Below are 11924 nucleotides of genomic sequence, written 5' to 3'. Positions count from 1 at the left end.
TATAATAATAAGGTGACAGCCTGCACCATTATATGCCATTCTATAAGCTGACAGGACGCAGCCTTGTACCATTATATAATATAAGGTGACAGCCTGCACCATTATATGCCATTCTATAAGCTGACAGGACGCAGCCTGTACCATTATATAATATAAGGTGACAGCCTGCACCATTATATGCCATTCTATAAGCTGACAGGACGCAGCCTGTACCATTATATAATATAAGGTGACAGCCTGCACCATTATATGCCATTCTATAAGCTGACAGGACGCAGCCTGTACCATTATATAATATAAGGTGACAGCCTGCACCATTATATGCCATTCTATAAGCTGACAGGACGCAGCCTGTACCATTATATAATATAAGGTGACAGCCTGCACCATTATATGCCATTCTATAAGCTGACAGGACGCAGCCTGTACCATTATATAATATAAGGTGACAGCCTGCACCATTATATGCCATTCTATAAGCTGACAGGACGCAGCCTGTACCATTATATAATATAAGGTGACAGCCTGCACCATTATATGCCATTCTATAAGCTGACAGGACGCAGCCTGTACCATTATATAATATAAGGTGACAGCCTGCACCATTATATGCCATTCTATAAGCTGACAGGACGCAGCCTGTACCATTATATAATATAAGGTGACAGCCTGCACCATTATATGCCATTCTATAAGCTGACAGGACGCAGCCTGTACCATTATATAATATAAGGTGACAGCCTGCACCATTATATGCCATTCTATAAGCTGACAGGACGCAGCCTGTACCATTATATAATATAAGGTGACAGCCTGCACCATTATATGCCATTCTATAAGCTGACAGGACGCAGCCTGTACCATTATATAATATAAGGTGACAGCCTGCACCATTATATGCCATTCTATAAGCTGACAGGACGCAGCCTGTACCATTATATAATATAAGGTGACAGCCTGCACCATTATATGCCATTCTATAAGCTGACAGGACGCAGCCTGTACCATTATATAATATAAGGTGACAGCCTGCACCATTATATGCCATTCTATAAGCTGACAGGACGCAGCCTGTACCATTATATAATATAAGGTGACAGCCTGCACCATTATATGCCATTCTATAAGCTGACAGGACGCAGCCTGTACCATTATATAATATAAGGTGACAGCCTGCACCATTATATGCCATTCTATAAGCTGACAGGACGCAGCCTGTACCATTATATAATATAAGGTGACAGCCTGCACCATTATATGCCATTCTATAAGCTGACAGGACGCAGCCTGTACCATTATATAATATAAGGTGACAGCCTGCACCATTATATGCCATTCTATAAGCTGACAGGACGCAGCCTGTACCATTATATAATATAAGGTGACAGCCTGCACCATTATATGCCATTCTATAAGCTGACAGGACGCAGCCTGTACCATTATATAATATAAGGTGACAGCCTGCACCATTATATGCCATTCTATAAGCTGACAGGACGCAGCCTGTACCATTATATAATATAAGGTGACAGCCTGCACCATTATATGCCATTCTATAAGCTGACAGGACGCAGCCTGTACCATTATATAATATAAGGTGACAGCCTGCACCATTATATGCCATTCTATAAGCTGACAGGACGCAGCCTGTACCATTATATAATATAAGGTGACAGCCTGCACCATTATATGCCATTCTATAAGCTGACAGGACGCAGCCTGTACCATTATATAATATAAGGTGACAGCCTGCACCATTATATGCCATTCTATAAGCTGACAGGACGCAGCCTGTACCATTATATAATATAAGGTGACAGCCTGCACCATTATATGCCATTCTATAAGCTGACAGGACGCAGCCTGTACCATTATATAATATAAGGTGACAGCCTGCACCATTATATGCCATTCTATAAGCTGACAGGACGCAGCCTGTACCATTATATAATATAAGGTGACAGCCTGCACCATTATATGCCATTCTATAAGCTGACAGGACGCAGCCTGTACCATTATATAATATAAGGTGACAGCCTGCACCATTATATGCCATTCTATAAGCTGACAGGACGCAGCCTGTACCATTATATAATATAAGGTGACAGCCTGCACCATTATATGCCATTCTATAAGCTGACAGGACGCAGCCTGTACCATTATATAATATAAGGTGACAGCCTGCACCATTATATGCCATTCTATAAGCTGACAGGACGCAGCCTGTACCATTATATAATATAAGGTGACAGCCTGCACCATTATATGCCATTCTATAAGCTGACAGGACGCAGCCTGTACCATTATATAATATAAGGTGACAGCCTGCACCATTATATGCCATTCTATAAGCTGACAGGACGCAGCCTGTACCATTATATAATATAAGGTGACAGCCTGCACCATTATATGCCATTCTATAAGCTGACAGGACGCAGCCTGTACCATTATATAATATAAGGTGACAGCCTGCACCATTATATGCCATTCTATAAGCTGACAGGACGCAGCCTGTACCATTATATATATAAGGTGACAGCCTGCACCATTATATGCCATTCTATAAGCTGACAGGACGCAGCCTGTACCATTATATAATATAAGGTGACAGCCTGCACCATTATATGCCATTCTATAAGCTGACAGGACGCAGCCTGTACCATTATATAATATAAGGTGACAGCCTGCACCATTATATGCCATTCTATAAGCTGACAGGACGCAGCCTGTACCATTATATAATATAAGGTGACAGCCTGCACCATTATATGCCATTCTATAAGCTGACAGGACGCAGCCTGTACCATTATATAATATAAGGTGACAGCCTGCACCATTATATGCCATTCTATAAGCTGACAGGACGCAGCCTGTACCATTATATAATATAAGGTGACAGCCTGCACCATTATATGCCATTCTATAAGCTGACAGGACGCAGCCTGTACCATTATATAATATAAGGTGACAGCCTGCACCATTATATGCCATTCTATAAGCTGACAGGACGCAGCCTGTACCATTATATAATATAAGGTGACAGCCTGCACCATTATATGCCATTCTATAAGCTGACAGGACGCAGCCTGTACCATTATATAATATAAGGTGACAGCCTGCACCATTATATGCCATTCTATAAGCTGACAGGACGCAGCCTGTACCATTATATAATATAAGGTGACAGCCTGCACCATTATATGCCATTCTATAAGCTGACAGGACGCAGCCTGTACCATTATATAATATAAGGTGACAGCCTGCACCATTATATGCCATTCTATAAGCTGACAGGACGCAGCCTGTACCATTATATAATATAAGGTGACAGCCTGTACCATTATATGCCATTCTATAAGCTGACAGGACGCAGCCTGTACCATTATATAATATAAGGTGACAGCCTGCACCATTATATGCCATTCTATAAGCTGACAGGACGCAGCCTGTACCATTATATAATATAAGGTGACAGCCTGCACCATTATATGCCATTCTATAAGCTGACAGGACGCAGCCTGTACCATTATATAATATAAGGTGACAGCCTGCACCATTATATGCCATTCTATAAGCTGACAGGACGCAGCCTGTACCATTATATAATATAAGGTGACAGCCTGCACCATTATATGCCATTCTATAAGCTGACAGGACGCAGCCTGTACCATTATATAATATAAGGTGACAGCCTGCACCATTATATGCCATTCTATAAGCTGACAGGACGCAGCCTGTACCATTATATAATATAAGGTGACAGCCTGCACCATTATATGCCATTCTATAAGCTGACAGGACGCAGCCTGTACCATTATATAATATAAGGTGACAGCCTGCACCATTATATGCCATTCTATAAGCTGACAGGACGCAGCCTGTACCATTATATAATATAAGGTGACAGCCTGCACCATTATATGCCATTCTATAAGCTGACAGGACGCAGCCTGTACCATTATATAATATAAGGTGACAGCCTGTACCATTATATGCCATTCTATAAGCTGACAGGACGCAGCCTGTACCATTATATAATATAAGGTGACAGCCTGCACCATTATATGCCATTCTATAAGCTGACAGGACGCAGCCTGTACCATTATATAATATAAGGTGACAGCCTGCACCATTATATGCCATTCTATAAGCTGACAGGACGCAGCCTGTACCATTATATAATATAAGGTGACAGCCTGCACCATTATATGCCATTCTATAAGCTGACAGGACGCAGCCTGTACCATTATATAATATAAGGTGACAGCCTGCACCATTATATGCCATTCTATAAGCTGACAGGACGCAGCCTGTACCATTATATAATATAAGGTGACAGCCTGCACCATTATATGCCATTCTATAAGCTGACAGGACGCAGCCTGTACCATTATATAATATAAGGTGACAGCCTGCACCATTATATGCCATTCTATAAGCTGACAGGACGCAGCCTGTACCATTATATAATATAAGGTGACAGCCTGCACCATTATATGCCATTCTATAAGCTGACAGGACGCAGCCTGTACCATTATATAATATAAGGTGACAGCCTGCACCATTATATGCCATTCTATAAGCTGACAGGACGCAGCCTGTACCATTATATAATATAAGGTGACAGCCTGCACCATTATATGCCATTCTATAAGCTGACAGGACGCAGCCTGTACCATTATATAATATAAGGTGACAGCCTGCACCATTATATGCCATTCTATAAGCTGACAGGACGCAGCCTGTACCATTATATAATATAAGGTGACAGCCTGCACCATTATATGCCATTCTATAAGCTGACAGGACGCAGCCTGTACCATTATATAATATAAGGTGACAGCCTGCACCATTATATGCCATTCTATAAGCTGACAGGACGCAGCCTGTACCATTATATAATATAAGGTGACAGCCTGCACCATTATATGCCATTCTATAAGCTGACAGGACGCAGCCTGTACCATTATATAATATAAGGTGACAGCCTGCACCATTATATGCCATTCTATAAGCTGACAGGACGCAGCCTGTACCATTATATAATATAAGGTGACAGCCTGCACCATTATATGCCATTCTATAAGCTGACAGGACGCAGCCTGTACCATTATATAATATAAGGTGACAGCCTGCACCATTATATGCCATTCTATAAGCTGACAGGACGCAGCCTGTACCATTATATAATATAAGGTGACAGCCTGCACCATTATATGCCATTCTATAAGCTGACAGGACGCAGCCTGTACCATTATATAATATAAGGTGACAGCCTGCACCATTATATGCCATTCTATAAGCTGACAGGACGCAGCCTGTACCATTATATAATATAAGGTGACAGCCTGCACCATTATATGCCATTCTATAAGCTGACAGGACGCAGCCTGTACCATTATATAATATAAGGTGACAGCCTGCACCATTATATGCCATTCTATAAGCTGACAGGACGCAGCCTGTACCATTATATAATATAAGGTGACAGCCTGTACCATTATTATGCCATTCTATAAGCTGACAGGACGCAGCCTGTACCATTATATAATATAAGGTGACAGCCTGCACCATTATATGCCATTCTATAAGCTGACAGGACGCAGCCTGTACCATTATATAATATAAGGTGACAGCCTGTACCATGACAGGACAGGACCGGCTCGGTGTAGCCATACACGGAGGTGCACAGCTGTACAGCCGGTGTATAGGAGGCCTCCTCCCTGTATGGAGTAGCACTAGCAGCCATTCTTCACACGATGTGCCCTGTCACTAGGGGGCTTAGCATTGGTCGCCATGTCCCCGGTACCGTTATGTCTCTCCCCTCCCCCCAGCACACACCCCTAATACCTGCAGCTCCGTCCACAAGGACCGGTACCGGAGGCGGATGGCACAGAGGTGTGGCGGCCGGGTGTCTTGTACGGTAGGTCTCAGGCTCCTCGGGACATGGAGGATGACAGTGGACATACAGCTGAGGATGCTGTCAGGACGGCAGAGTGACGGAGGACCGGGCCCACTGTCTGAGCCGCAACTGCTCCACTTGTCAGAAGAAAGGAAAGGGAGGAGGCCCATGAACACACCCAGGAAGAGGCGGGCAGAGCTGGCACACGGCGGAGCCGTACAGGACAGTACAGGCGCAGCCTGCAGCCGCCTCCACACCGGAGGGAACCGCTGCGGCCGGTAACCTGTACGGGGACATAACGAGCTCTGCTGTGTGTCATCCATGTGTACGGCGTGTTACACAGGACATGGCCGACAGGAGCGGGGGCTTGTTACACAGTCCATCTGTCATGTCTACCCATAGCTATGAGCAGACATTTGTCCTATACCCCAGTATGTGCCTCCATAGCGCCCACCAGAGAGCTGCAGAGCCCCAACCGAGCCGGTACCATGAAGGGAGAGTCCGGCCAAGTGCTGCGGAGGGAGAGATGGCCAGCCCCACCTCTGATGGGCACAGGCAGACTAACTGTGGGGGGATATTTACACCTAAGCCTCACTCCTAACCCCACCACGTCCTGTATGTGCCCCCACACCGTGCAATGCCACTTTTATAGCCCCCACTGAGTATGACATCTCCGCATAGTATAATGCCCCCCACACGCCATGTTGCCCCTCCTCAGCAGTATGATGCCCTCGCGGTGCATCCCCCACACATTAATTCCCCCCACAAAACCTTCCTTACACGTTATAACCACACAGCAGAATGCCCCTATACAGTATAATGCCCCACCAGTGCCCTCCATGCTGGTGATGGGCAGTCCCACTTCTTTTGGTGATCTGGATCATTTGGCTCCACTGGTCATAGAGAGCCGACTCTTTTGGGTCCCTACTAAACATGTTTTCACCCAGAGGTGAACATAAAGTACAGACCAAAAGTTTGGACACACCTTCTCATTTAAAGATTTTTCTGTATTTTCATAACTATGAAAATTGTACATTCACACTGAAGGCATCAAAACTATGAATTAACACATGTGGAATTATATACTTAACAAAAAAGTGTGAAACAAATGAAAATATGTCTTATATTCTAGGTTCTTCAAAGTAGCCACCTTTTGCTTTGATGACTGCTTTGCACACTCTTGGCATTCTCTTGATTATATACTTTTTTGTTAAGTATATAATTCCACATGTGTTAATTCATAGTTTTCATGCCTTCAGTGTGAATGTACAATTTTCATAGTCATGAAAATACAGAAATATCTTTAAATGAGGTGTGTCCAAACTTTTGGTCTGTACTGTACATATATGAAAAAAACTGAGAACAATGCAGGATGAAGCACTCCTCCTCTTCCTCTCTTGTAGGCCCTCCCTCTCTCACTCTGGCAAAGGGCTATAAAAGAAGGGTCAAATAAATTTTTTCCATACACCTGAAGAAGACGGTAAATACCCGAAAAGCGTTGTGTATACAGTTTTTATTTGTTTTATATTAATGTGAATAAAACTATTTTACTTACAAGCAACCTGAAGTTCCTGCACCTTTATCTCACTCGGTGGCAAAGACAGCGCCATCACCTGGTTTTCTTTTTTGGCATCCTCGTTGTGGGATACTCCTGTCTCAGGGTTCAATCCCACCTCACCAGGTCGGCCGCAGTCCTTTGCAAATTTATCCATACTTCAAGCGGGAGTTGTGCCTCTGTTTGCACAACCACATCAGGTGAGCAATTTCCTATAGATACTCACCCTTTTAATTGATCAAATCTTACTACGCTTAGATAGCACAACGTTTTTTCTACTTTAGGAAATCTATTATTGTTCACAATCAGTGATGGTTTGGGGAACCATGTCATCTGCTTGTGTAGGTCCACTGTGTTTTATCAAGTGTATCAATTTTAGAGCACTTCAGGCTTCCCTCTGCCGACAAGCTTTTTGGAGATGGAAATTTCATTCTCCAGCAGGACTTGGCACCTGTCCACACTGCAAAAAGTACCAATACCTGGTTTAAAAACAACAGTATGGCTATGTGCCCACGATGCAGAAATGCTCAGGATTTTTTCCTGAGCGTTTCTGCATCTCCCTGGCAGAAAAAAACGCATGTGGATTGTACATGCGCTTTCCTGCCAGGGACATGCGGAAGTGAAGCGTTCTTCACTTGCATTTCCGCATGCTGGTTGACAAGCGCTTTCCAAGCGATTTTAGCATCACTTGGAAAGTGCTTGTCAACTTGGTTGCACTATATAAATCCATGCAAACGGCATGGATTTATATACTGTGACCCAAGAGAATGTAAAAAAATAAATATATACTTACCCTCCGATGGCCCCCGTAGCCTTGATTTCCTCCGTCCTGGCTGCTGGCAGCGGTAGAATGAAGGACCTGCCGACGTCAGCGTCGCATGACCCGTCACATGACTCTGACGTCAGCGCAGGTCCTTCATTCCATCGCAAACTGCAGCCAAGCAAGGAGGAGCGCACCGCGGGCCGCCAGAAGGTAAGTATATATTTATTTTTTATTTTATTCTTTTTTTTACAGTTTTCAATGGTACCCAGGTCCGGAGGAGAGTCTCCTCTCCTCTAGACCTGGGTACCATTCGCACATTAGAACGCATGGAATGCGCATCTACTTATGCAGTGATGCGTAATCCATGCGATCTAATGCAAGTCAATGGCGGCGAAAACGCTGCACTTCTGCAAAATAATTGGTAGTGCTGCGTTTTTTTCCGCAATGATAATCCGCAGCGGAAATTTCCGCAGCATGTGCATAGCACATGCGGATTATCATTGGGGAACATGGCAGGCCTTCTACCATGCATTTTTTAAGCATTTCTGCAGCGTTTTTGCCGCTGCAGAAATGCTTAAAAAACGCATCGTGGGCACACAGCCTATCACTGTGCTTGATTGGCCAGCAAACTCGCCTGACCTTAACCCCATAGAGAATCTATGGGGTATTGTCAAGAGGAAGATGAGAGACTCCAGACCAAACAATGCAGATGAGCTGAAGGCTACTATCAATGCAACCTGGGCTTCCATAACACCTCAGCAGTGCCACAGGCTGATCGCCTCCATGCCACGCCGCATTGATGCAGTAATTGATGCAAAAGGAGCCCCGACCAAGTATTGAGTGCATTTACTGAACATACATTTCAGCAGGCCAACATTTCAGATTTTAAAATAATTTTTCAAGCTGTTGTTATAAAGTATTCTAATTTACTGAGATAATGACTTATGTGTTTTCATTGGCTGTAAGCCATAATCATCAATATTAAAGGGGTTGTGCACTACTATTTAAAATATGCCAAAGCTTTTTTATGATGAAAAGCAGCTTCTTTGTAATTACCTCCCTCTGCCTTTTCTGCCTGTGAGCGGCGCTATCACTGGCCGCTCACAGGCAGCACGTGACCCCCGGCTGCCGCCGGCTCTGACATCCGCTGACGTCTCGACAAGTCCAGGCTGCAGCCGGGGGTCTCTCTCTTCCGCGTTCCACGGTGGCTGCTGGGTTGTGGGCGGGGTTATCCCCGCGCGTCATGCCCAGCATCCACCGCACGCTCTGCCTCTCCCCATTCATTGGGAAAGCGTGCTGTGGATGCTGGGTGTGACGCAGTGGGGTAACCCCGCCCACAACCCAGCAGCCACCGCGGGGACCCCAGCACTGAGTCACGCCTCAATAGACGGGATGTCAGCGGGGGTCACGTGATGCCTGTGAGCGGCCAGTGATAGCGCCGCTCACAAGCAGAAAAGGCAGAGGGAGGTAATTATAAAGAAGTTGCTTTTCATCATAAAAATGCTTTGGCATATTTTACATAGTAGTGTACAACCCCTTTAACAGAAATAAACACTTGAAATAGATCACTCTGTTTGTAATGACTCTATATAATATATGAGTTTCACTTTTTGTATTGAAGAACTGAAATAAATTAACTTTTTGATATTCTAATTTTGTGAGAAGCAATTGTATGAGATCTCTTCCAGATTTTATTCAGGATTTTGATTTTTTTATGAGACTGAATGTGAAGTTCTTCCCACGCATAGGTCATATGATTATGCCATCAAATTTATCCCAGGGGCCAAATTGCCTAAGTCGTGTCTGTTTAATCTTTCTTCCAGAAAGAAATGCCTTGAAAGAGTACATTCAAAAGAGTCTCTCTAAGCGTCACATAAGACCTTCCACCTCACCAGTCACCATGGGATTTTTCTTTGTTAAGAAAAAAGATGGAGGTTTGTGTCCTTGTTTAGGATATTAGTGAGATTGATAACTCATACCCGTTACCTCTTACCTCTTATTCCTGATCTGTTGAGGTCAGATGTCACTTGATCTTGGCAAGTGTGGGGCCCGTGAAGTGATGAAGGCAAGAGATTTAGGCTATGCGCCCACGATGCAGAAATGCTGCATATTTTTTACGCTTCTCCCTGGCAGGTTTTGAAAAACGCATGCGGATTTTACATGCGTTTTTCCCGCCAGGTGGAAGCGTTTGTCAAGCGTCTTTGCATGCATTTCTGCATGCGGGTTATCAAGCACTTTTCCAAGCGATTTTAGCATCACTTGGAAAAGTGCTTGACAACTTGTTCACACTATACAAAAACCCATGCAACCGGCATGGATTTATAGTAGTGTGACCAAGTTAGTTAAAAAAAGAATAAGAATGGTAAAAAATAAAAAAAAAAAGATTATACTCACCTTCCGATGTCCTCCCGGTGTTATCTCCGCCGCGTCCGGTCTCTTGCACTGCTCGCGGTGGTGTGAAGGACCTGCGGTGACGTCATTCAGTCATGTGTCAGGTCACATGACTCAATGACATCATGGCAGGTCTTTCACAACAGCGCGAGCAGTGCAAGAGACCGGACGGAGCGGACAAAACACCGGGAGGACATCGGAGGATGAGTATAATCTTTATTTTTTATTTTAAATTCTTTTTTTTTTACAGTTTCTATGGTACCCAGGTCTGGATGAGAGTCTCCTCTCTTCCAGACCTGGGTACCATCCGCACATTGAACCGTGTGATACCCGCTTGTACAGATGTAGTCATGCGGATGTCACGCGGTCCAATGCAAGTCAATGGCGGCGATTACGCTGCGTGTCCGCAAAATTAATGGGCATTGACATTGCGGCTTGTCATTGGGGACGGATTACCAAACGTTTACGCTGCGTAAATTCCGCAGCATAAACGCTTAGAAAATGCTTTGTGGGCACGCAGCCTTACAGTTTGTACAGAGAGGAGGGGGCTGTGCCCTGATAACCCCTCACAAGTCCAGGGCCGCATCCTGAACTTTATGGCCGCTCTGCTGAGGGAGGATCAGAAGGATTTTATTATGGCAGTTTGCACCTTCATGCAGGTCGGGCTGTCAGTGTGCTATCATCAGCTCAGATCTGTATGAAGGTTCAAACTGCCCCAGATAATACAGCCACTGCAGACATGAGTGTACAGACTCTGCACAGGACTGATCCTGCAGCTACAGGACTCAGATTATATATACACAGCCAGCTATTATAACATCCTGTAACTGGTGCAGGATCAGTCCAGCGCATAAACCATTATGCCATCTAATGTCAGTGCACAGCACAGTACATACAGTGCTGATAGACGAGATACTGTGACTACCGACATCCGATGTAATAGAGTATACAAATTGTTATATGTACACACACATATAGATGACAATATATATTATAACATCTGATGTCTGTATCACTGTGTATCGTATACCAGTCATTATCCACCACATTATTCTGTGTAGGGGCGGACATATCATTGCTGCAACCTGTGCAGTCACACAGGGGCCCAAGAGGTAAGGGGTCACTACCACCTCCAAAATATGTGAAATTATGCATTATGATGAGCTACTGGACTGTAAAGGACCCATATGTTGCTCCTGCACAGGGACCCTCTTCTGTCTGTGTCCTCCAATGATCCTGTGTACTGGATGTATACAAACATCTGATCTAATATACAGGATAATATCTGGCTGGTGTAATATCTGATGTCTGTA

At 44.3% G+C, this 11924-nt stretch overlaps 1 protein-coding gene across 2 annotated transcripts in view; it reads right to left on the bottom strand.

The window, feature by feature from the left end:
* The window catches only part of HERC1 (HECT and RLD domain containing E3 ubiquitin protein ligase family member 1), a 175759-nt gene extending 169682 nt beyond the window's left edge, over positions 1-6077 (bottom strand). For both annotated transcript variants that reach the window (XM_073652698.1, XM_073652700.1), the window contains exon 1: positions 5851-6077. The gene's annotated coding sequence lies outside the window, so the exon portion shown is untranslated. The remainder of the gene's footprint in view (positions 1-5850) is intronic.
* Between the last annotated feature and the right edge of the window lie 5847 nt (positions 6078-11924).

This window comes from Phyllobates terribilis, unplaced genomic scaffold (assembly GCF_046119375.1).
Source record: "Phyllobates terribilis strain yellow unplaced genomic scaffold, ASM4611937v1 Scaffold_11__3_contigs__length_659146591, whole genome shotgun sequence".
Lineage (NCBI taxonomy): Eukaryota > Metazoa > Chordata > Amphibia > Anura > Dendrobatidae > Phyllobates > Phyllobates terribilis.
The sequence above is the reverse complement of the archived record's forward strand: the minus strand, read 5'-3'. Positions and strand labels throughout refer to the sequence as shown.